Consider the following 22,398-nt stretch of genomic DNA (forward strand, 5'->3'; position numbering starts at 1 on the left):
GGGTGAAGGGCATGCTGAAGCAGTTAGTGTGTCTTCTACAAGGGGAAACTAGCAGTAACCTCCTCCCTGGAGTCTCTCTTTAAAGCCCTTTAGAGGAGGGGTTGACAGGAAATGAGAGCCTTACAGACTGATCTCCTCAGCTGGACACCAAGGCTCTCAGGGCACAAAGGAGAGGACAGGCACCTCTCCTGTCCCTCTTGACACCACTGGGGAGAATGCAAGTGTACCTCTGGGGTCAAAATTCTGCAACTAGGCTGAGATGTAGGTTTTTGTCTTAAAGTTGGCTGGAAACCCCAACAAAATGAGAGAGGCTGTAGGGTGTGGAAAGGGGGGAGCAGTTTGAGAGTGGCGAGAAGGCTAGGTGTGAGGGTCATAGTTGGGGGTAGAAACCACTATGGGTAAGGGGGAGACAGGCACAAGGTCTGCAAAGCACCCTGCTGCAGTATGCGGATGTCGCAATTCACCTCAGATCCCTGTACCTTCTTATCTGCCCCCACTGAGCAGCGATGGGAGGGCAGGGTGGAAGTGCGCAAGGTCCCATTTTCTCTGTAATAGAGGCTTGTGTACTGCAGAGGAGTAGGGAACACAGGCACTTCTCTTTTGTCTCATATTTAGTCCCTAGATCATGAGCCTCAGTTGCCATGGGAACCGAAGCTGAAGTGTGTGATGCATTCACTGGGCTGTGGGAGAAAAGCAGAGCTGGTCCTTGAAATAAAGCCCTCTGGGAATAGAGATTTTAGCAAAGTGTTCCCGTTAAAAGAATTAGTAATTTCTAGAAATATATCGATCCCTGAGAATAACAACAGATAGCAGGAGTGGAGGGCAGGAGAACAGGAAGGAGGGAGGGGGAGAGGAAAGTAGGGGAGAATGGAGAGAGGAGAGACAGGAAGAGGGATAATGGAATGGAGGGAGGGAGGGACGAAGGGAGGCACACACACACACACACACACAGAGAGAGAGAGAGAGAGAGAGAGAGAGAGAGAGAGAGAGAGAGAGAGAGAGCCCTCCCACCTTGGATGTATCTTTGTGGTGTATCACATTGACACTGCCTGGACCACAAGATTCCAGTGGGTGAGGCTACCATGAAAAGTAGTGGGGAATTTAATTAGAATCAAGACTGTTGGGGGTCCCCTGGAACTTGCTGTTTTGTCCATCTTGGCAGGGGAGGCGATGAACAGTGTCGCCCAGACATGGGTAAAGTGTCCTGTTAACAGGCCTGGGAAGCTGTTTAGTGACACACACAGGACAGGGAATGAGGCAACTAGTGCCCCTCCCCTTGGCTCCCCTATATGCTTTCAGAGGGTCCTTACAAAGGACCCAGGCTGGACCTGAGATGGAATGTCTCCCATGCTCTTCATCAGTGGCAAAATGAAAATTCAACCCATAGTCTATGAGAAAATCTTGCAGCACAAACTGGCAATCTAACAGTAAACAGATAAGCCATTTGAACCTGCTGCCTCCATGGCAACCTGAGAAAACATATATGTGGGGCCAGCCAGGAGAAGAGGCTGGGGTCAAGCTCACTAAGACATTGGCGGAGCTGCCTCAGTGATCTCTGGCAGGTCATGCTCTCCTCTGGTTTGGTTTTCTCCTTTCAGTCATGAAGGCAGGCAGGAACAGAGGGCATTGGAGAGGATGAAATGGCATTAGCCACGTGTCCTTAGGTAGATGGGGGTGGGGATGTTGGAGTGAGGACAGCATGTGGTGGGTAAGTGGGGCGGTTGTCTGCTGGACCCCGTGAGTTCCTCCATGGCGACAACAACATGCTGCATGGTACATCATGTCCTCAGAGGGCTCTAGGCTTGAGTCCTTACACTGCTACCTCCTGGCTATTGGCCATCAGACAGAGTGGTCTCCTTCTTGTAGCCTCTGGTTCCTCATGTAGGGGATGGGGAAAATCGATCTCCCCCCCCTCTCTGCAGTGCAGATCAATGAAACGTAGGCCAGACAATGAACTGCATATGAGTGGCCCAATAAGCGTTCTCCGTAGCCGGGGAGCACTAGGATCCTGGGCATCTCTTTTTCTTTCTTCTGTTTCAAAGTGGAGGAGGGGTCAGATGAGCAGGCCTGGGTGGAGGAAGAAGCTGTGTGGGAGCAGTCAGACCTGTGCTGCCTCAGACCCAGCACAGCCAGAGGCCTGAGAAATCACCTGCCACTCAGAACCTGGTGCCATGTGCTGGTGCTGGCTAAGTGGAGGAGGTGCATGGGAGCCCTTTGTCTCCTGTTGATGATGAGAGTGAGGAGTTGAGGCCTCCAGGTGGCCTGTCTGGCCTTCCTATGGGACCCACTGTCTCAGTCGTGGTTTCTATTGCTGTCATAAGCACCATGAACACAAGCAACTTGAGGAGGGAATGGTTTATTTCATCTCAGGTTGTAGCCCATGCAGTCCAAGGAAGTCATGGCAGGAAGCTGGAGGCAGGAGCTGAAGCAGACGGCATGCAGGGGTGCTGCTTACTGGCGTGCTCATCATGGCTTGCTCAGTTTGCTTTCTCTCTACACTCAGGACCACCTTCCCAGGGGTGGCACCATCTGTAATGAACTGGGCCCTTCCACATCAACCATTAATCAAAAAGTATCTATACATATCTTTTCATAAGACTTTCCCAGCGGCTAATCTTTTGATGAATTTTCTCAACTGAGGTTTCCTCTTCCCAAATAACTCTGTATAGCGGCTTTTCTGGGTTTGCATTCACTCTTTCCAAATAACTCTAGCTTGTCTTAAGTTGACATAAAACCAGCTCTCACATCCACCGTCTGATCAATTGCCAAGGCTATCTCACTCCATTTTCTCAGTCTGCCTCGACTGCCCCTTCTATTTTGTTCTGCCTACTCTCAGCACCACCCCCTGTCAAGTAGTAGCAGGTATGGTTCTCTGCTTAGGTGTTCTTGGGAAAGTGTCCTGGGAGGAGGATGGGTACCAGCACTCAGGAAGGGGTGTTACAGCCTCTCAGAGCCATTTCTTCTTCCTCTCCATATGTGATGCCCTACGTCAAGCACCCTCTACACATGGTGCTGACACTCTTGGGTTGTGGCCTGTGGTCCATGTCCTTGTCCTGATGCCAGGGAAGACATGGGCTGACACTTTTTATGAATATGTCAAGACAACCTAGCCCTCATGGGTATAATAAAACACATCTGGCCTAGGGTCTCAGGCACCCGGCATGTCTTTCACAGTCCCAAACAGAATTGGGGGCACTGAAAGGGAAGATTCCATTTCTATGCGTGCGAGTCTCTGCAGGGGTGTATACCCGTTAAAAGTTATAATTCAGTGATTGTCATGTGACCAAATGTCAACCTAACACCAAATAAACAGCACAGGCCACCAAGTTAGATTTCCTCCCAACCTCAAAGTCAGTTGCAAAAAACACAGCTGAGTCCTAGGTCTTGTACCTTTGCAATTCCCCCCTCTCCCCCACAGTCTAAAGGGCTCTGGTATAGTGCTGTTCTGTCACTGTGTTGGAATTCTTAACCATATTTTTGCCAACAGACCTTAGTTTCACTTTTCACTAGGCCTTGCGATGTATGCATACACTCCAAGTCACAATCCTGGTGTGGCTTATAGGATGGGAGCTTCTTGGATGAAAAAAGCAATGTGGAGGCAGAGACCCTCAAACTACTGCCTCCCTCATGGGGCTCTTTCCAGCTTGGCTGTGTTCTTTGGACAGCCCAGGAATCTCTGGACATTGTCCCTGTTGCCACTGAATCTCTCTCAGGACATCAGTCTGTCTCTTCCCTCACTGCCTTGTATCTGGGAAATTTGCTTCCCTATACCCATCCTTGGCAGGTATCACTTATCCCTTAAGATACCAGCGTCAAAGGTCTGGCCTTGGCATCACCAGGAGACACCAGTTTCCAGGAAAGAGCATCAGAGCCCCTTGCCACATCAAAAACTGGGCTGGGTAGGTGTGCAGAAAGCTTTGTTCTCATATTTTTCTTTGTCAGCAGTACCCAGCCCTCTTAATGACTGCAGGAGGATAGCATGGTTGTGAGGCTGGCCTCACTTGTTTTAAGACCCTGTCCCATCTAGGAAGTCTTGAATTACTATCAGAGTGATGAGTGAAAGCTTGCAGAACCTTGTATCCACAAATACAGCAGGATGTGGGGGCAAGTAGGCTTTGTGGGTGAGTGCTTGTGCATTCTATCCCTGGAGAAAGGGCAGTGGTCCCAACCTCCAGCCCTCCATGCCAATTTTTCTTCATGTTCTTGGCATCTAGCCAGTGCTTCAGAGCACCCGTTGTGTGTTTTCATCTAGACTCCTCTCTGAACTCGTTATCCCCACTCAGCTTGAACCTCCATACCACACACCACTCTACACACCCCCAAGGTCCTTTTTCTTCACAGAGTCCACTGATTCTGGGTGGTCTGTACAAGTTCCCTAGTCAGGAGCCCAGCCATTCACAGGCCTCCTACAACTCATGCAAAGGTAAAGGAAGACATCCCCGTTAATTTTTGCAACTTTAAGGTAACAGAGATAGCAAAAACACAAACATGCAAGAAAAACACAAAGGGCAAAATAGCCTTCCTCACACATGACCTCTGACTCACAGGGAGAAAGGCCAGGGTGCCATGTGAGAGGGACCCTGAGTGACACAGTGGGTATATCGGAAGAGGGCTTCATGTCCCCCAGGAACACAGGGAACAAAAAGGAGAACACAGACCGAACCCATAGCAACAAGAGAGAGACACAAATAATGAAACAATGATGCTCCCCCTGTTCCTCTGCCCTTCCTTAGAGCATCATGTCCCTTTGATGATCTTTCATGTAGGAGAAGCTGGTGCTACCTCTGGTGGTATCTCTGATCCAGATAGTGTAGCAGGTTCTGGGACTATCCAGGATGCTGGTGTCTGCTCCACCTTTGGTGTTGCTGCTGACACCAGCTCTCCATATGGCTCTCCCATTGGCACCATTGCTATTTAGGATGCACTGATGATACCTGGTCCAGAATGCAAAAGGGATCCTGGCCCAAGCATCACCAAAATATCTTCACTCCAGATCAGCAGCTTTGCCTGGATGTTGTCCCAGCTCTGTGGTCCAATCAAAGCTTCATCCCCAATATTCATCTGGGTCCTCATCTGGGCCCTGGCATGTTTTTTGGTCATATCCACATCCATATTCTGGAAAGCATCATCCACTGTCCCTTTCACTCCCAGAGATCCTGGGAAACAGAAATTTAAAGACAGGGCACCCACATTCAGGGAGCACCTACTGGCTGCCACACCCTCCTGTGTTAGGCACAATGGCAAAAAAAAAAAAAAAAAGCCTAGACTGGAATCAAGCTCCTACTGTTGTATGCCAGGGCTGGAAATCCTCCTGCTCCCAGAACACATAGAATGACATCTATGAATTTCTGGCTAAATTCCTCATGGACCTCTGAGAGCTTCCTTTGTGATAGGGTCACTGCATAAGGTTTCAGCCAAGGACCAAGCAAGGCACAGAAGGTCGCCTGTGCCTGTGCAATGAGTCTCGGGACCCTCATCTTGCTGGTCTCATGGCAGGCTCGGAGATTGCAAAGGACCTCATACTCCGATCAGGTGCTGTTGGGGATCTGCTGATTGCAGGTAACACTGGAATAAGAAAATATCCTTTTCCTCTAGCCAAGCAGACCTGTTGCTGACCCAGTGAGTTCCAGGAGACCCTCTCCTAGCCCAGTGATGTGCCTCGGCTTGCAGAAGGGGGTCTGCACTGCCTCTCCAAGCCCTGACTCACTCTCCCAGCACCCCAGTGTCCAAGAGTAAGAGCTTCATGGCCTTACGCCAGTGGTCCGTTTCAGAATCTGTGTAGGCTATTTGCTCACAGCAAAGCCACAGTTTTGCTTCTTATCACAGTGGCTCCAGAGTTCTGTTGAATGTGTTGTAAACAGAGGAGTCATTCTTTAAGCCCTTTGCTCCGAGCACACCTGGGTGCAAGGGTCCCTGGCCAAGTCACACAGACAATGACTAGAAAGGAAGAAACCAGTGCTCTTAAATCCCCGTGCTTCTCTGTGTGTACACAAGCACCCGTGACTGTGTGACTTTGTGAGTTATGGCACGTACACACAATTGCCTGTGTCTGCACTTGCACATTCTCTAAGGACCAAAGGAAGGGTGTGCCCTGGCTTTTTTGACACTGGAACATGCTCAGAGTCTTCTGATCTCAGAGCCCAAGTCTTCTCAGATGTAAGATAGGGGAATTTTGTGTGTGAGTCTGCAGGGTAATGCTTAGTGATATGGTGGTCCTATCATACTCTGCCCCTGCAGTGTTCTCTGTCAATCAGTGTTCCATTTCCCCCAAGAATGCCTCAGAATTCCCTCCTCCCACATGCCAGCTGTAGTGGTTTGAATGAAAATGACTCCCATAGGCTCATAGAGAGTTGTTGGAGTAGGTGTGGCCTTTGTTGGAGGAAGGGTGTCCCTAGGGCTTGGGTTTGAGGCTTTAGAAGCTCAAGTGAGATCCAGTGGTTCACATTTTCTTCCTGATGCCTGTGGATTCAGATATAAAACTCTCAGCTACCTCTCTAGCACCTGCATGTCACCATGCTTCCCACCGTGATGATATTGGACTAAACCTCTGAAACTGTAAGCCAGCCCCAATTAAATGTTTTCCTTTATATGAGTTGCCTTGGTCATGGTGTCCCTTCACAGAAATAGAAACCCTAAGGAAGACACTAGTATATTTGATCACCATGTATGTCCACACCAGAGGCCAGAGTTCCTCTACTTTACACTTTGGCCTAGGGAATGGCCTTCCCCACCTGACCAGCACCAAGGATCCCACGTGAGTGAAACTTGCTCAAAACCCTTACTTCTGCTTTACAAAGCCATCAGTGATTTCTTCAGATTACAAAGACATGGGTACTTCATTGTGAGGGCAAGTGAAGACATGCATGACTGGTGGTGGTGGCAGCAAGAGATTGTGCAGGCACCCCCTGAACGAGCACACCCTAACAAAGGGTTACACCCTCATAGCAGATGCCACATGGACACTAGTACCAGACACCGGACAGAAAGGATGGACACTGTCCCAAGTCTCACTGTCTGAGATCTCTTCTGGGGACAGTGATCTGTGAGGGGGCTGGAGTTCCAGACAGCTACTCATCTGTTGTGGTAAGACCCATTGGCTGTCCTCCTAGCTCAAGGCATCAGAGTCCCATCTCAGGCTAAGCCAATCCCGGAACCTCTGCTGAGAGGGCTGAAGCACAGGAACTGCTTCACTTTGTGGAGTGCCTCCCCGAGGACAGCTGCAAAGGAAGTTGGGGAGCAAGGGTTCGATACACATGGATGACAGGATGGGCAGAATCCCATCAACAGGGGGAGGACTCACTTTTGCCCACCTCAGTTGCCATTCATGAAAATGATGCTCAAAATTACCAAGAGGAAACTCAGCTGGGAGTGTCATTGGTTCTAACAAGGAGGAACAGTGACATGATCTGGAGCCTGCTTCCCCTACACTGTAGCCAGCTCTCCAATAGCCTCTTTCAACAGAAGGACAATTCTTCCCTGCCACATAGACAATTCATAGCTCTCCAGCCTGGGACTGAATTGCAAATCGATCCTCTCTTCCCTGGGTTCTGCAGTGTTGGGTAAGGCAGGGAACAGCTGGGAGCAGAAGCTCGGCAGAAGGCTAGAGGGTGTACAACTACAGATGTGGGGGTTTGCTAGTCTTGTCTGTTTCAAGATCTATATGCAAGCATCTCCATGAAGAATTAACCTGTCAGTCCCAGACAAAGGAGCAAGCTGCTTTTCACCCAAGCTATGTGTATAGGTGTGTACCGGCATGGGTGCATGCATGCAAAACCCCCAAAGCAAACAGGCCTGGGCCAGAATGTCGCCTTTTCACCTGCAACTGCTGTGTGCTGTTCCTTGAGAGTGAGAGTCTTACTGAGCCTTTGAGTCCTGCACTACTGTTTCCCTGAGAGCATACGGGCAGGGACAGGGCTGTGGCATTCCCTTCCCCTTCCTTACTTCCCCCAAGGCAGTGGAAGGATCTCTCATGTAGACAAGAGTGGATGTTCTTCCTTGTCTATTTCCTTCAGGTGGATCCCAAAGTTCTACCTGCAGAGAAACCAGTGAACTCAAACTGTATGCTGGGTATTAATGCACACAGTCAAGCCCTGGTCGGGGAATTCCCTCGGCTCTCAGTCAGGAGTCCACACCTGTGTGAGACTGCAAGAGAAAAACAGGGCAAAAAGGGACGATGAGTAGTATCTACCTTTGGAGATAAAGACTCTCAGAGGACAGGACAGAGGACATGTGTCCCATTACACTGCTGGTATACTAGAAGCTCAAGCAGTGGTAGGCTAAAGGAGGCTTCTAGAGCAATCAGAAGGGGAAATTGTACTTGACAGTCCACAGACTGCCTGAGGGTTCTTATAGCTTGAAGTTTCTCCCATCATTTCCCCCTTTTCTAGCGTGTAGGTGCATCTTGCAATGACCTTGGGCAATGTTAATCATATTCCCTGATGACATCCTGCAGCATGTTTGCAGGATCGGGTGGAGAGGGATGCTTGGCAAATGCACCTAGTCTGAGCAGGGGCCTCAGAGACTCAGCCCTTTGGCCGTTCCAGCTAAAGGCAGCCATTCAGAGCAACGAGCCGAGACCAGAGAAATCATGACAGCATGAACAGTGGGGAACAGAAGCAAAAGGATGTTCACAGAGGCGCAGACTGCCACCTGCCTACCTGATAGGTGCCTCCTTGTAGTCCTTCATTATCAGGTATTTCACTAACTTACTTGCCTGGAGTAGGAGGAGCAACACCAGAGGAAATCAAGGCATGGGTAGCTACAGAGTGCTAGCCCGTGAGGGAGGAAAGAAAAGAGACTGGAGGGACAGGCTACTTATTCTTTCGCAGAAGGGTCATAGTGCTCAGGGTCTGACGCAACACTTGCCTCAATGTATCTGCAAAGTTGGGGCCACTGAGCTAGGTGCTAACTGGGCCCAAGATGTCAGTGGGGGCTGAGGTACCATCCAGGTGGAGGGGACCATAGCAGGATCTCTTTCCTCTTCGCTGCTTTCATATCCTTCATCCAGGTGCTTGAACTACATCAGAAATGACAGATATATACAGGGCTTCCAGACACTGTATTCAAGAGAGCCCCATGCATACTTTACCCATGCAGGCTCTTGGCAGCAAGAAACATACAAGCAGTGACTAATGCATTCTCCAACCAGACCAGAGAATAGGAACTACATGGAGTCACCAAAACATGCTAAAAGTGTATAGTAGAGGAATATGGACACACAAAGGAGAGGGATGAGGAGGAGAGGACTGAGAGGGGACATGAGAAGACAGGAAAGGAGAGGAAGGGAGGAGAATGGACAGGAGAGGAAGAGAGAAAGAAAAGGTAAGAGTGAGAGACTGCAAATTACAGGGATATCTCACTTTCCTGGTCCTCTTGTCTCCCATCCTGAGCCAGGGCTCAGCACTGTGCTGGGCAATGCTGGCTGCCCTCAGGTTCTAGGATGTTTATGGCTGTTTGGACCTTGGCAACAACTGTGGCCACAACATTCTGAGGCTTCACCCATCCTGCCTTATCCAGAGCCTCCCCAGACTTGACGGTCTTGCTCCTTCCCTGGCAGGGGATGGCTGGGGCATTCTAGAAACAGCATGGGGCCTCTCTGGCATGGCCTGCTGGGTCCTGTAGACCTCATGGAGCATGGAAAGGCCATTCCATGGATAATTGCTGGCTGAGTGAAATCAAAGATCTTGTTCTGCTCCAGGAAGGCTTCACTTTCTCCCTGACTTGGTCTCGAGCTTCATTCATGTCTTCAGCAATGGAGTACTCTGGTTACACAGTGCAGCTTGCCCCAGATATACTGAGGGTTCCAAGGAGGAAAGAGCTCAGTTTGAAAGTGGGAGTGAGGGGGAATGACGGAGCGGAGGCAGGACCTCTGGTGAGGTGAGGGGACAGCCTTCATCAGGTAGATAGCTATGCAGGACATAGGCAGGACAGGACAGGAGACTGTGTGAGGGACTGGTCTGTCAGTGACAAAGCCTTGGCTAAGGTAATCACAGAGGAGACACCATGATGAAAAGGAACTTTAGAGGGGGCTTCTGGATGTCTAGATTTGACTAGTATTTGAACTGGAGGAACCTACATGGAATGCACAGAGAGAGGAGGGGTGGGCTTGAAATTGAGATGCAGGGGCTGGAAGACAACACACACACACACACACACAGAGAGAGAGAGAGAGAGAGAGAGAGAGAGAGAGAGAGAGAGAGAGAGAGGCACGTGCACACACAATGGATCAGGGTTCAGACAACAGGGGCAGAGACGGCTCTGAAAAACCCTATCTCAAGGAGCCACTCTGATCAAAACCAGGAGGAGATACGTGGAGCTAGCGGGGGAGGGGATAGAAGGGAGGACTCTGCTGATTCCAGTCAAAGCTGAGGCTTGGACTTAGGAGTCCTGGATGGGGAGCTCTGGGACTCTAGATAAGCAGCAAATAGTCTGCTTACCTGGAGTAATGGAAAAGAGTTGGGGTGGGAACTTAGATTGCTTGGCTACAGGGGTTGGATTTGGACTCTAGTAACAATAGGACCAGACACCATGCCTGGATCTGACCATCATGTGGGAGAGCAGGCAGGAATCCAATCTAGACCTTGTGTTTAACAGGGCTCTAGTTCAAAGGGCTCTGGCCTTTTTTTTAAACCAGAGGGCTATGGGAGGAGACAGGGTGTCTGGCTGTCCCTTTCCCCCTCCCATGGAACAACAGAACACCCACATCACAATACCTGTCCCAAATGAGCAAGATTCAGCTTTCAGGAGATTTAAGATTATGTTTCACACCCAGGGCTCAGACAGAGACACTCAGCCTCATCCTAGGCTGCTCTACCTGGGTCTACTCAATGTTGCACTCACTTCTTAGAAATCCTCTCTGTGATACCATTGACAGACCACGTCCATAGGACTGACAGCATTGTGCTGTCCATGGGCTTTCCTGGTGCCTGCCAGACATGCCAAGAACTACCAGAGCTTGAATAATTGATATGATAAGATACGGTTAACAGTAAATTTGTTCCTGCTTCCCTACACTGCAGGAGTTTAGGGCAGCCATGGCTATGAAAAGATAGGGCCTGGGTTTTGGTAACCCAGAGAAATAATGGCAGTCTGCTCTGCAGGTGGTCCTGAGTGCAGAGAGAAAGCAAGCTGAGCAAGCCATGATGAGCACGCCAGTAAGCAGCACCCCTGCATGCCGTCTGCTTCAGCTCCTGCCTCCAGCTTCCTGCCATGACTTCCTTGGACTGCATGGGCTACAACCTGAGATGAAATAAACCATTCCCTCCTCAAGTTGCTTGTGTTCATGGTGCTTATGACAGCAATAGAAACCACGACTGAGACAGTGGGTCCCATAGGAAGGCCAGACAGGCCACCTGGAGGCCTCAACTCCTCACTCTCATCATCAACAGGAGACAAAGGGCTCCCATGCACCTCCTCCACTTAGCCAGCACCAGCACATGGCACCAGGTTCTGAGTGGCAGGTGATTTCTCAGGCCTCTGGCTGTGCTGGGTCTGAGGCAGCACAGGTCTGACTGCTCCCACACAGCTTCTTCCTCCACCCAGGCCTGCTCATCTGACCCCTCCTCCACTTTGAAACAGAAGAAAGAAAAAGGGATGCCCAGGATCCTAGTGCTCCCCGGCTACGGAGAACGCTTATTGGGCCACTCATATGCAGTTCATTGTCTGGCCTACGTTTCATTGATCTGCACTGCAGAGAGGGGGGGGAGATCGATTTTCCCCATCCCCTACATGAGGAACCAGAGGCTACAAGAAGGAGACCACTCTGTCTGATGGCCAATAGCCAGAAGGTAGCAGTGTAAGGACTCAAGCCTAGAGCCCTCTGAGGACATGATGTACCATGCAGCATGTTGTTGTCGCCATGGAGGAACTCACGGGGTCCAGCAGACAACCGCCCCACTTACCCACCACATGCTGTCCTCACTCCAACATCCCCACCCCCATCTACCTAAGGACACGTGGCTAATGCCATTTCATCCTCTCCAATGCCCTCTGTTCCTGCCTGCCTTCATGACTGAAAGGAGAAAACCAAACCAGAGGAGAGCATGACCTGCCAGAGATCACTGAGGCAGCTCCGCCAATGTCTTAGTGAGCTTGACCCCAGCCTCTTCTCCTGGCTGGCCCCACATATATGTTTTCTCAGGTTGCCATGGAGGCAGCAGGTTCAAATGGCTTATCTGTTTACTGTTAGATTGCCAGTTTGTGCTGCAAGATTTTCTCATAGACTATGGGTTGAATTTTCATTTTGCCACTGATGAAGAGCATGGGAGACATTCCATCTCAGGTCCAGCCTGGGTCCTTTGTAAGGACCCTCTGAAAGCATATAGGGGAGCCAAGGGGAGGGGCACTAGTTGCCTCATTCCCTGTCCTGTGTGTGTCACTAAACAGCTTCCCAGGCCTGTTAACAGGACACTTTACCCATGTCTGGGCGACACTGTTCATCGCCTCCCCTGCCAAGATGGACAAAACAGCAAGTTCCAGGGGACCCCCAACAGTCTTGATTCTAATTAAATTCCCCACTACTTTTCATGGTAGCCTCACCCACTGGAATCTTGTGGTCCAGGCAGTGTCAATGTGATACACCACAAAGATACATCCAAGGTGGGAGGGCTCTCTCTCTCTCTCTCTCTCTCTCTCTCTCTCTCTCTCTCTCTCTCTCTCTCTGTGTGTGTGTGTGTGTGTGTGCCTCCCTTCGTCCCTCCCTCCCTCCATTCCATTATCCCTCTTCCTGTCTCTCCTCTCTCCATTCTCCCCTACTTTCCTCTCCCCCTCCCTCCTTCCTGTTCTCCTGCCCTCCACTCCTGCTATCTGTTGTTATTCTCAGGGATCGATATATTTCTAGAAATTACTAATTCTTTTAACGGGAACACTTTGCTAAAATCTCTATTCCCAGAGGGCTTTATTTCAAGGACCAGCTCTGCTTTTCTCCCACAGCCCAGTGAATGCATCACACACTTCAGCTTCGGTTCCCATGGCAACTGAGGCTCATGATCTAGGGACTAAATATGAGACAAAAGAGAAGTGCCTGTGTTCCCTACTCCTCTGCAGTACACAAGCCTCTATTACAGAGAAAATGGGACCTTGCGCACTTCCACCCTGCCCTCCCATCGCTGCTCAGTGGGGGCAGATAAGAAGGTACAGGGATCTGAGGTGAATTGCGACATCCGCATACTGCAGCAGGGTGCTTTGCAGACCTTGTGCCTGTCTCCCCCTTACCCATAGTGGTTTCTACCCCCAACTATGACCCTCACACCTAGCCTTCTCGCCACTCTCAAACTGCTCCCCCCTTTCCACACCCTACAGCCTCTCTCATTTTGTTGGGGTTTCCAGCCAACTTTAAGACAAAAACCTACATCTCAGCCTAGTTGCAGAATTTTGACCCCAGAGGTACACTTGCATTCTCCCCAGTGGTGTCAAGAGGGACAGGAGAGGTGCCTGTCCTCTCCTTTGTGCCCTGAGAGCCTTGGTGTCCAGCTGAGGAGATCAGTCTGTAAGGCTCTCATTTCCTGTCAACCCCTCCTCTAAAGGGCTTTAAAGAGAGACTCCAGGGAGGAGGTTACTGCTAGTTTCCCCTTGTAGAAGACACACTAACTGCTTCAGCATGCCCTTCACCCCCTACCCACTTCTGCTGAGGAGATGGCTGTGACCTTTGTCTTCTCGCACCGTTTCAGAGCCTGGTCAGCCTAGCAGAGGCCTGAGAGACAGCATGAATTTGTCACAAGATATGGCACAAAAGCTGGGCCAAGTCCCGGCTTCTCCTCCCTTGACTCTCAGTATTCCAGTGCATGTGTGGACAAGCATTCGTCCAGCCACACTGTCCTTTCCTGGTTCTCAACCGCCCACCAGGCACTTCCTCTGGCCTGGGTCCTACTGGCCCCCTTCCTAGTGCACGAAAGTCTTCTTCATTCCAGTTGAGCCACCTGCATTTATGGCTATGCCCTTCATGCAAGGGAACGCCACAAACACTTGCCACCAATCGGGCTTTACAATGGGTGTTTGCATCCATCCTATGCACTCCTGAGGCCCATGTGCCAGTGACTCCTCCATGGTTCACACCCACCGAGGGACTCCAGACCCATGTTTCCTTTGGAGCAGATCCCAGGGAGGAATGGAAACTCAGGAAGTTGAAGCTTACCTTGTCTTTGCTGCTTCTTAACACCCCACAGCCCCAAATACACAACAACACTCCCAAGCGTTCATGCCATATGTGTGTAACAGAGCTCAGCCAACAGTGGGAGGTGACCAAGGTGATTCAAATGTACAAGACGCCAAGGAAGCCAATGCTGTGTGTGTGTGTTCCTGGAGGCCAAGAAGCGGCAGCCATCTTGTGCTCACTACAAGAATGTGAGCCCTCTTTGAACCTGTAATGGCTCCCTCTACTAAGGTATCTTTTCTTGCTCTCCTTCTCTGTCCTTCCCTCACCTTGATCTTCCTGATCCCTCATGTTCTCCTCCCCATTCACCCAGCTCCCTTCCCCTGTGCTTCCACTTTGCTTAGGAGAGCTTGTCCCTTTCCATGGAAGGCCTCACTCTCCCTGGGGAGTGGATGGGGGTGGGACGGGGGAGTTTGTGGGGGCATGGGAGGAGGGGAGAGGGAACTGGGTTTGCTATGTAAAATAACATTGTTTTTATTTAAATAAAAGTTTATATAAAAAATGTTAGCCCTGTGGAGAGACCTCACATATAAATATATGGAGAAACTTCATTTGAATTCACTGCAGGAGCACAGAGTCCCTCCCTGCTGGTTCTTGAGAATCCCCGCTTTCTCCCTCTGTCCAGGAGAAAGACACCCCAACATTTGACTGTATTGCAGGACCTCCTCCTTTCCTTTCTCTCACCTTGCCACCTACCTCTACTTCCTCTAGGTCTAAGCATATGGACAGAGGGACAGAAACACGGGTATCCGGGATCCAGAATTATCCTCAATAAGCACGTGCCTTAATCTCTTCCTGCCACTCCACCTTACCCTGTAGTAATCATTCTAGATCTGGCAGATTCGAACCTCCGTGCTCATCTCTACCCATCACTGGCTCGGCTGAACCTCCATTCTCAGTGTGCCCAGATAGATAGAGAAATGGGGGTTGCCAGGATTTCTTTTTAAGGAGGGGCATAACTTTAACACACCAGCTTCCCTAGTTCCTGTCATGTCTTTAACTGGTTTATATGTTCATGCTTGTGAGCAATCTCTGTTACCCTGCACCTTTCAGTTCCCCTCACTGGTTTTTTGTGTTTTCCATCAGCATGCAATTCTGTTTCTCTCTCCATTTTAGGTAAGACAGTGCTCCTTCGTCTGTTCTTTCTTAAATGTGCTGCCCTCTGTTGCCAGGCTTCTCTGCTGGTTGGTCAGTTGTTGCTGCTTCCCCCCTCCCCATTTGCCTCTCCCGTGTCTGCATCCCTTTATGGACTCCATGCATCCTTTTCTTGATGGTGGTGAGAGCTTTCATAAGGAGCACCCCAGACACCATTCCTCTGACCGTTCTGTCCTCTCATTACCAGCACAGTCCTCTGTGCTGACCACTGCTGGCTCCTGGGTTCCCGGAGCCGCTGTCCTTGTGCCGCTGTTCCTCCACATGTCACATGTTCATGTGCTTCAAGAAGAGGCTTTGTATTCCCATCTCCCCCTCTCTCACGGTTTTTCCTCTAAGAGAGTGTTTCCCACCGTGAATGTAAACATGTACATCTATGTCTTCCCACACCAACCACTGTGTTTAGTTACAAACAACACAAAGATGACACAGGATTGCTCAACTGCAACTACATCTTTTGCAAGGGCATATGTATACTTACTTTTAGAAAACCACCGGGGTACCATGTTTAATGATTTATTGATTTGTATTGTTGTGTGCATGACTGTTTGCCCTCATGAATGCATGTGCACTTCATGTGTGCCCGTAGCTTTCAAGGCCAGAGAGGAGGTCACATCCCCTGGCCTAGAGTTACAGATGCTGGTGAGCTGTCCTGTGGTTTTGGGAATAGAACCTTCTCACATGCAAGAGAAAAAGATACCCTTAATCTCTGAGATGTGTCTCTACCTCCTAGTCACCCACTGTCAAAAATATTTTTCATATTCATATTTTACCCATGGTGTACCTCCTGGGATCAAGTTGGGTGTCACTCCCACAGTTTGTTTTGGGGTTTTTTAACATGTAATTTCATGATTGATTCTTTAGAAATTTCACACCATCCACCCAAATTCCACTCATTTCCCAGTCCCTCCACATCCACCCTTTACACTTTTAGCATCCCCAATTTAAATGGAAAAAAATAAAATTAACCAAATCCAAACCAAACACACACAAACAATGCCACAGTAGTGAGCATGTCCTCGACAGTGCCCAGAGCACTGGGACCCAGGGGCTGGATGCCCCAGAGACCTAGGATAGCACAAACACCAGTGTGGGGGCTGGACCTGTCAGTGTAACGATTTCTAACAATATTCTGCTATACTCATAGATTGGTGCCTAGCCCAGCTGTCGTCAGAGAGGCTTCATCCAGCAACTGATGGAAACAGACGCAGAGATCCACATACAAACATCAGGCTGAGCTCTGAGAATCCTGGAGAAGAGGATGGGGAAGGATTGTAGGAGCCAGAGGCTCAAGGGCATCATTAGAAAACCACAGAAACAACTAATATGGGCTCATAGGGGCTCACAGACACTGAACTGACAACCAGGGAGCCTGCATGGGATTGACCCAGGACCTCTGCATATGTGTGACAGAGGGGAGTTGGTGGGGTGGGGAGGAACTGGGAGGACAGGGAGGGGAAACTGACAAGTCTGGATGGAAAAGTCATTAATTAAAAACCACTTTGATCCTCCACATTTCCTGCCTCTCCAACACCTCTTCATTTGTCCTAGTGGCATTGGGAGCCACAGTGTGTCAGGCAATACACCCTCTTGTTGCATCAGCTTTCCTTGCAAATGTTCATTGCAATGAGTCGTTGGTCTGGTTCAAGGCCTCTGGTTTCTGGTACACATTCATCACTAGACCCTCTCTGAAACGCCTCAGTTATCCAAAGGGCTGCTGAGTCTTGGAGATCCTGTGATTAACTTTCCACAGGACCAGTCCCTTCACATGCTCTAGCACGTCATATATGGGGTAGATGCTAAGGTGCCCATTGCAGGCCTGGATGTAGGCCTGGGTGGTAGTTGAGCTGGTATGACCTGGCCACCGGGGCTGCCCCACTCTGGTACAGGGCAGAGCTAGCTGTTCTACACCCATGCCCTCAGGGCTGAGTTTTCCACACCTGTGCTGAGGGGTGGAGCTCTCTCTTCCAAAGCAGGGGCCAGCTCTCTTGGGCCAAGGCCATTGGGGCCAGAAGGACTCTTCTGGCTCAGCCTGGCCCTAGGATTTCATCTTGCATGGCTCTTATGGCCCCTGTGGTAACATGGGCCACACATGTCAACACAGGCCCCAGATGCAGCAGGGCTATGGACCCAGACATGACCCTCTGCAACATGGATGACACCATGGTCCCAGGTGGCAGCACAGGCCACTCAGATCAGCAAGGCAACAGCTGCAGTGTGTCCCCCTGACATCAATAAGGCCCCAGGTGGTGGTCCGGACTCCTCATGTCTACATGGCCTTTGATGGTAACAGGAGCCACAGATACCAACACAGACCATAGCTGCAGCAGGACCATGGTGCCAGATATGGCCCCGGCTTCACCTCTGACTCGGATGGCACCAGGGCAGCTGGGCAGCCCACTCAGATCTGTGTGACCCCATCTGCACCATGGTCCTCAGATACCATCTTGACCTCATGTGGAGGCCTGGAGCCCGGGCATCTGCATGAACTTCAGTGGCAACTGAAGCCATCCATGGCCATCAACACAGACCCTGGCTGCTGCAGGACCATGGTCCCATCATGGCCTTTGGCAGCAGTTCAGGCTCAGATGTCATCAGGGACCTGGGTGACAGCTTAGACCACCCAGATCAGCATGGCTCCTGCGGTAGCCGGGCCTCAAGCACCAACATGGCCACAGGTGGCAGGCCAGACCTGGGTATCTGCCACCTTTGAGGGCAACATGGGCCATGGATGTTAACACACACCCAGACAAGTCCCTCTGCAGCAGCCCATGCCCAGATGTCACCATGGCACCCTGATGGCAGTGTAGGCCACCCAGGTCATCATGGCAGAGCTGCAGCATGCCTCCTGGACACCAACATGGCCTCAGGAGGTAGGCCTACCTATTCACCCCTCTTGAAATGGTGTACAAACATTGCAAATATAATGGATCTAATTCACTGTGTTCAAACAGAACATGCATCTTAACCATTTCCATGCCTCATGGATTCACCTTTCTCCTCGCCCGCATTCTTTCCACCTACTAGTCTCCTTATTCTACCTCATCACAGTGTTCTCTTGTTTCTATGCACGGCATGTAGTATGCATGGGAATGTGTTGGGTTTAGTGACTGGGTTTTAAGTTGTTTGGTCCTTTTGTATTTGCTGGAAGTATCTATATGTTCATTAATTTTCTCTCTGATGGATATGTAGGAAACACTTCACCCATTCAGAATTCTGTGTCTTCACTTTGGCAATCTGCTTGCTTTTGCTGTGAAGAAAGTTGTTACTTCCTCATAATCCCATCCCTCAAATATGGAGACCATTTCCTGAGCTACTGAACCTTTTAAGAAAGTTCTTGGCTATTCCCTTCTCTTGAGGAATTTTCCCGATATTTTCCTGTGACATGTTCAGAATTTCAGGTCTCATATGCAGGAAGGTCCTTGATCCATTTAGAACTGACTTCTCTGGATAAGAGCCAGGGACCCAGCTTTAGTCTTCTACACGTGTATGTCTAGTTTCCCCAGGACTGTGTGTCAATGAAGATGGCTGCTTCTTCTCCAATGTACGTTTGGGACATCTTTGTCAGAATGGCCTCAGAAGATGCATATGTCCCCTCCCATGTGAATCCTAGCTTCGTAGTTTTAAATTTCTGTGTTTAACTAGGGGTCAGTGTCTGTTGAAGCCAGGGAGCAAGAAAGGAGCCAGGAGAGGAGGTCTTGAGAGGAGGGATAGGAAGTGCATGTGACCTGAAAGTGGTGCTGGGGGATACTAGGGTGGAAAGGCTTAAACAGGGAAGGTGCTAGGGGCGATGGCGTGGTGGAAAAGGGTCAACCAAACCTGGGGACATAGGCAACACACATGCAGAAAGTCAGTGACTTCAGTAGGCAGCTAAAAGACTTGATTGTTGTCCTTTTGGGGATTATAATCACACATTTCCTCCCTTTCCTTTCCTCTTTCCAAGGACTCACATATACCCCCTCCTTGCCCTTTTTCAAATAAATGGCTTATTTCATTAACTTGTTTCACACATATGTGTAGGTGTTTGTGTATATACATACATATTTCTAAATATAAGCTGCTTAGTCTTTATCATGTTACTTGTATATATGTCTCCAGGACTGATCATTTGGTATGGGATAAACAGTTGGTGTGCTTTTCTGTGGGGAAGATTATCTCTACAGCTCCCAATATTTGTTAGTTTCCTATTGTTCTTAGTATAGGGCTGAGGCCTAGTACCTTTCCCCATTCCAGTTAGGCATGTGTATTGTTGTCCTTGTTCTGCTCGTGTTTAGGCAGTCACATTGCTGACACATTATGGGTAACTTCCGGCATTACTAGGAGACATAGCCCCACGGCTTGTTCCCTGATCCTCTAGTTCTTAGAACCTTTTTGCCCCTCTTCCAAAATACTCCCAGAGCCTTAGATGCAGTTAGTTGTTTTGGAGATGTATCCACTGGGACTGGGCTCCACAACTCTGCAGTTTGATGAGTTGTTGTTTTCTGTAATAGTCCATGTCTGTTGCAAAGAGAAATAAAATTGATGGTGAGTAAGGGAGGCCTACACTTAACTGTGAGTATAAGGATTTAGAGTATAGTTAGGTATTACGATGGCTTAGTAAAGTGATGGTTGTCAGTTCTCCTCCAAGATCCATGAGTTCACTGGCACCGGGTAGTTGGCTATGCTACCAGTACCAGGCATGGTTTCCCTCCTATTGAGCAGGCCTTAAGTCCAATTAGAGAGCTAACATTTGTGGATGAAGGTACCCTAAATGAATGGATAATACTGCTCCCAAACGACAAGAGTTTTGAAAGAAAAATCTCAACACCACTTGTAGGCTATTTCCTTCTGAGTTGTTGATTACAGGCTCCCAAAACTGCCATTGGTAGGTCACCCACCGGAACTAGATGGTAAGACTATGTTACTGAAGAAACCACAGACTTTGGATGCAGATGCAGCATATAAATAAATCAAGCTAGAACTAAGTTGGAAGCTTCCACTCTGATGGCTGATGTTCATAGTGCTGGAAGGTCCCATGCAGGCTGTGGGGAAAAAGAAAGCAATGGTCTTACCCAGCTCTAGATCCTGAGGACCCTAAAAGGCAAGATGCGCCCATTTGTCCAATACTGCCAACACTGCTTTGAAAGTACCCAATTATTTTCTGATTGGATTTGAGGCCTGATCCATGGGAAGAATTACATACCTGAAATCTCAGGGTCTGCACTGCTGTGATAAAATACCATGGCCAAAAGCAACTTCAGAGGAGAAAGTCTACTTCTTTGTACAGCTTGCAGTCCATCATCTAGGGAAGTCAGGGCAGGAATCTGGAGGCAGGAACTGACACAGAGAACATGGAAGAGTGCTACTCCTCAGGGCTTGCCCAGCCTGCTTTCTTTATTTTTGCACCTTTGGTGTCTTAAGTTAATTCATTGTTATTAATTTTCCTTTTTTCTTTTATATTTGAGGTTACAATATAACTAAAATAGTTCTTCATTACCTTTCCTCCCTCCAAACCTTCCCATATACCCCTATTTGCTCTTTCAAATTCATGGCCTGTTTTTTTTTTAACTGTTATTACACACACAGGGTGGAAGGGAGAACACATACACACACACACAGAGTGTGAGAGCGGGCACACACACACACATACACACACACACACACACACACACACACACACACACACACACACACACACACACACACAGCCCGAGAAGCCGACTATATACAAGTATGCACTATGGGAAATGTCTCTCACCGTTCTCACTAGGACCATCATCCTTGGTTACAGATTCTACTCACCCAAACTGCATCTCACCACCTCTCTGAAAATCGCACATAGTCCCTTACTCTTGGTACTCTGACCAATCTTGCATCTTCGAATTGACTGCTGTCACTGCAAACAGATGCTGTCTTCTGGACGTGACACAGTGACCACCATCATGAATTGACAGAAGCTGTGTGTACCTGCATAAGATCAAGCCAGCCCAAACTCAGAGAGGGGTGCTCTTCTGTATTCACCCCTTAAAGAAGAAAAGCTTTAGGCAGCTGATAGCTGTAGAGAGAGGGAGAATCATTGTTTGGGGGCTTTTTTACTTATGGGATTCCTATGGGAATCAATAATTGGGCTGAGAAGGTTACAAAAAACAGACATGAAGCTAAGAAGAGGCATGCTGGGGCAACATGACAGAAGTTGGAAAAGGAAATTGAGGATTACATGTAATCATCTTTCATTGTATACATGTATAAAACTCCCATTAATTACACACACACACACACACACACACACACACACACACACACACACACACTTGGGGATTACATGTAATCATCTTTCATTGTATACATGTATAAAATTCCCATTAATTACACACACACACATGTAATCATCTTTCATTGTATACATGTATAAAACTCCCATTAATTACACACACACACACACACACACACACACACACACACACACACACACCAGAGTACAAAATCCCTGAAGCTAAGGAACTGTCTGCTTAATGCCATGTTATTCTAGGGTGGAGCACACAATGGGAATAAAGAAGCGCTAGGTGAAGGAGAGCATTTCTTTGTCTTTGGTTTGGCAATATTGAAAGGCTTTCTCTTTGACGTCATTGTATACCTGTTGCTAGAAATTTTTCTTAGTAACAGCAGCAAAAGAAGTCAAATAGAAATATATACCAATAGATTTGCTAATGAGTATCTTTAAGAATAACCTAAAATTGTTCTTAGAAAGTGTCTTCTACTATGTTTTTGATTCCTATACCTCTATTGCTCCCAAACTGTCCCATGGGAAGGACAAATATTACCTCTTTCTTCAACAATGCTATTATAGCAGCAAAAGCAGCAGCATAGTATGGGAAAGCGGGCTGAAAGCAGACAGAAAGCCACACTCTGCTGCCCCAAAGTCACCATTCATTTCAGCAATAACGTGCCACTTTCAACTGCCTAAATAGGTCAGCAAACCCTATGTTCTGGACATCTGCTTCCCCATAGTGACCTGACTCCTCTCCCACATATGGGATGAGGACAGTTACACAGCTCAAGAAAGCCAAGCACTGACCTTGACCTCCTCACCTGCCACATGCTGCTCGATGGGCTATTTT

At 48.9% G+C, this 22,398-nt stretch overlaps 1 non-coding gene and 1 pseudogene across 1 annotated transcript; both read right to left on the reverse strand.

The window, feature by feature from the left end:
• Positions 1-392: 392 nt before the first annotated feature.
• Positions 393-15,567, reverse strand: LOC103159363 (annotated as a pseudogene).
• LOC113837545 lies at positions 5,775-5,900 on the reverse strand. The gene has a single exon (XR_003488189.1). It is a non-coding gene; the product is annotated as a small nucleolar RNA SNORA11 (small nucleolar RNA).
• Positions 15,568-22,398: the final 6,831 nt, after the last annotated feature.

This window comes from Cricetulus griseus, chromosome X (assembly GCF_003668045.3).
Source record: "Cricetulus griseus strain 17A/GY chromosome X, alternate assembly CriGri-PICRH-1.0, whole genome shotgun sequence".
Lineage (NCBI taxonomy): Eukaryota > Metazoa > Chordata > Mammalia > Rodentia > Cricetidae > Cricetulus > Cricetulus griseus.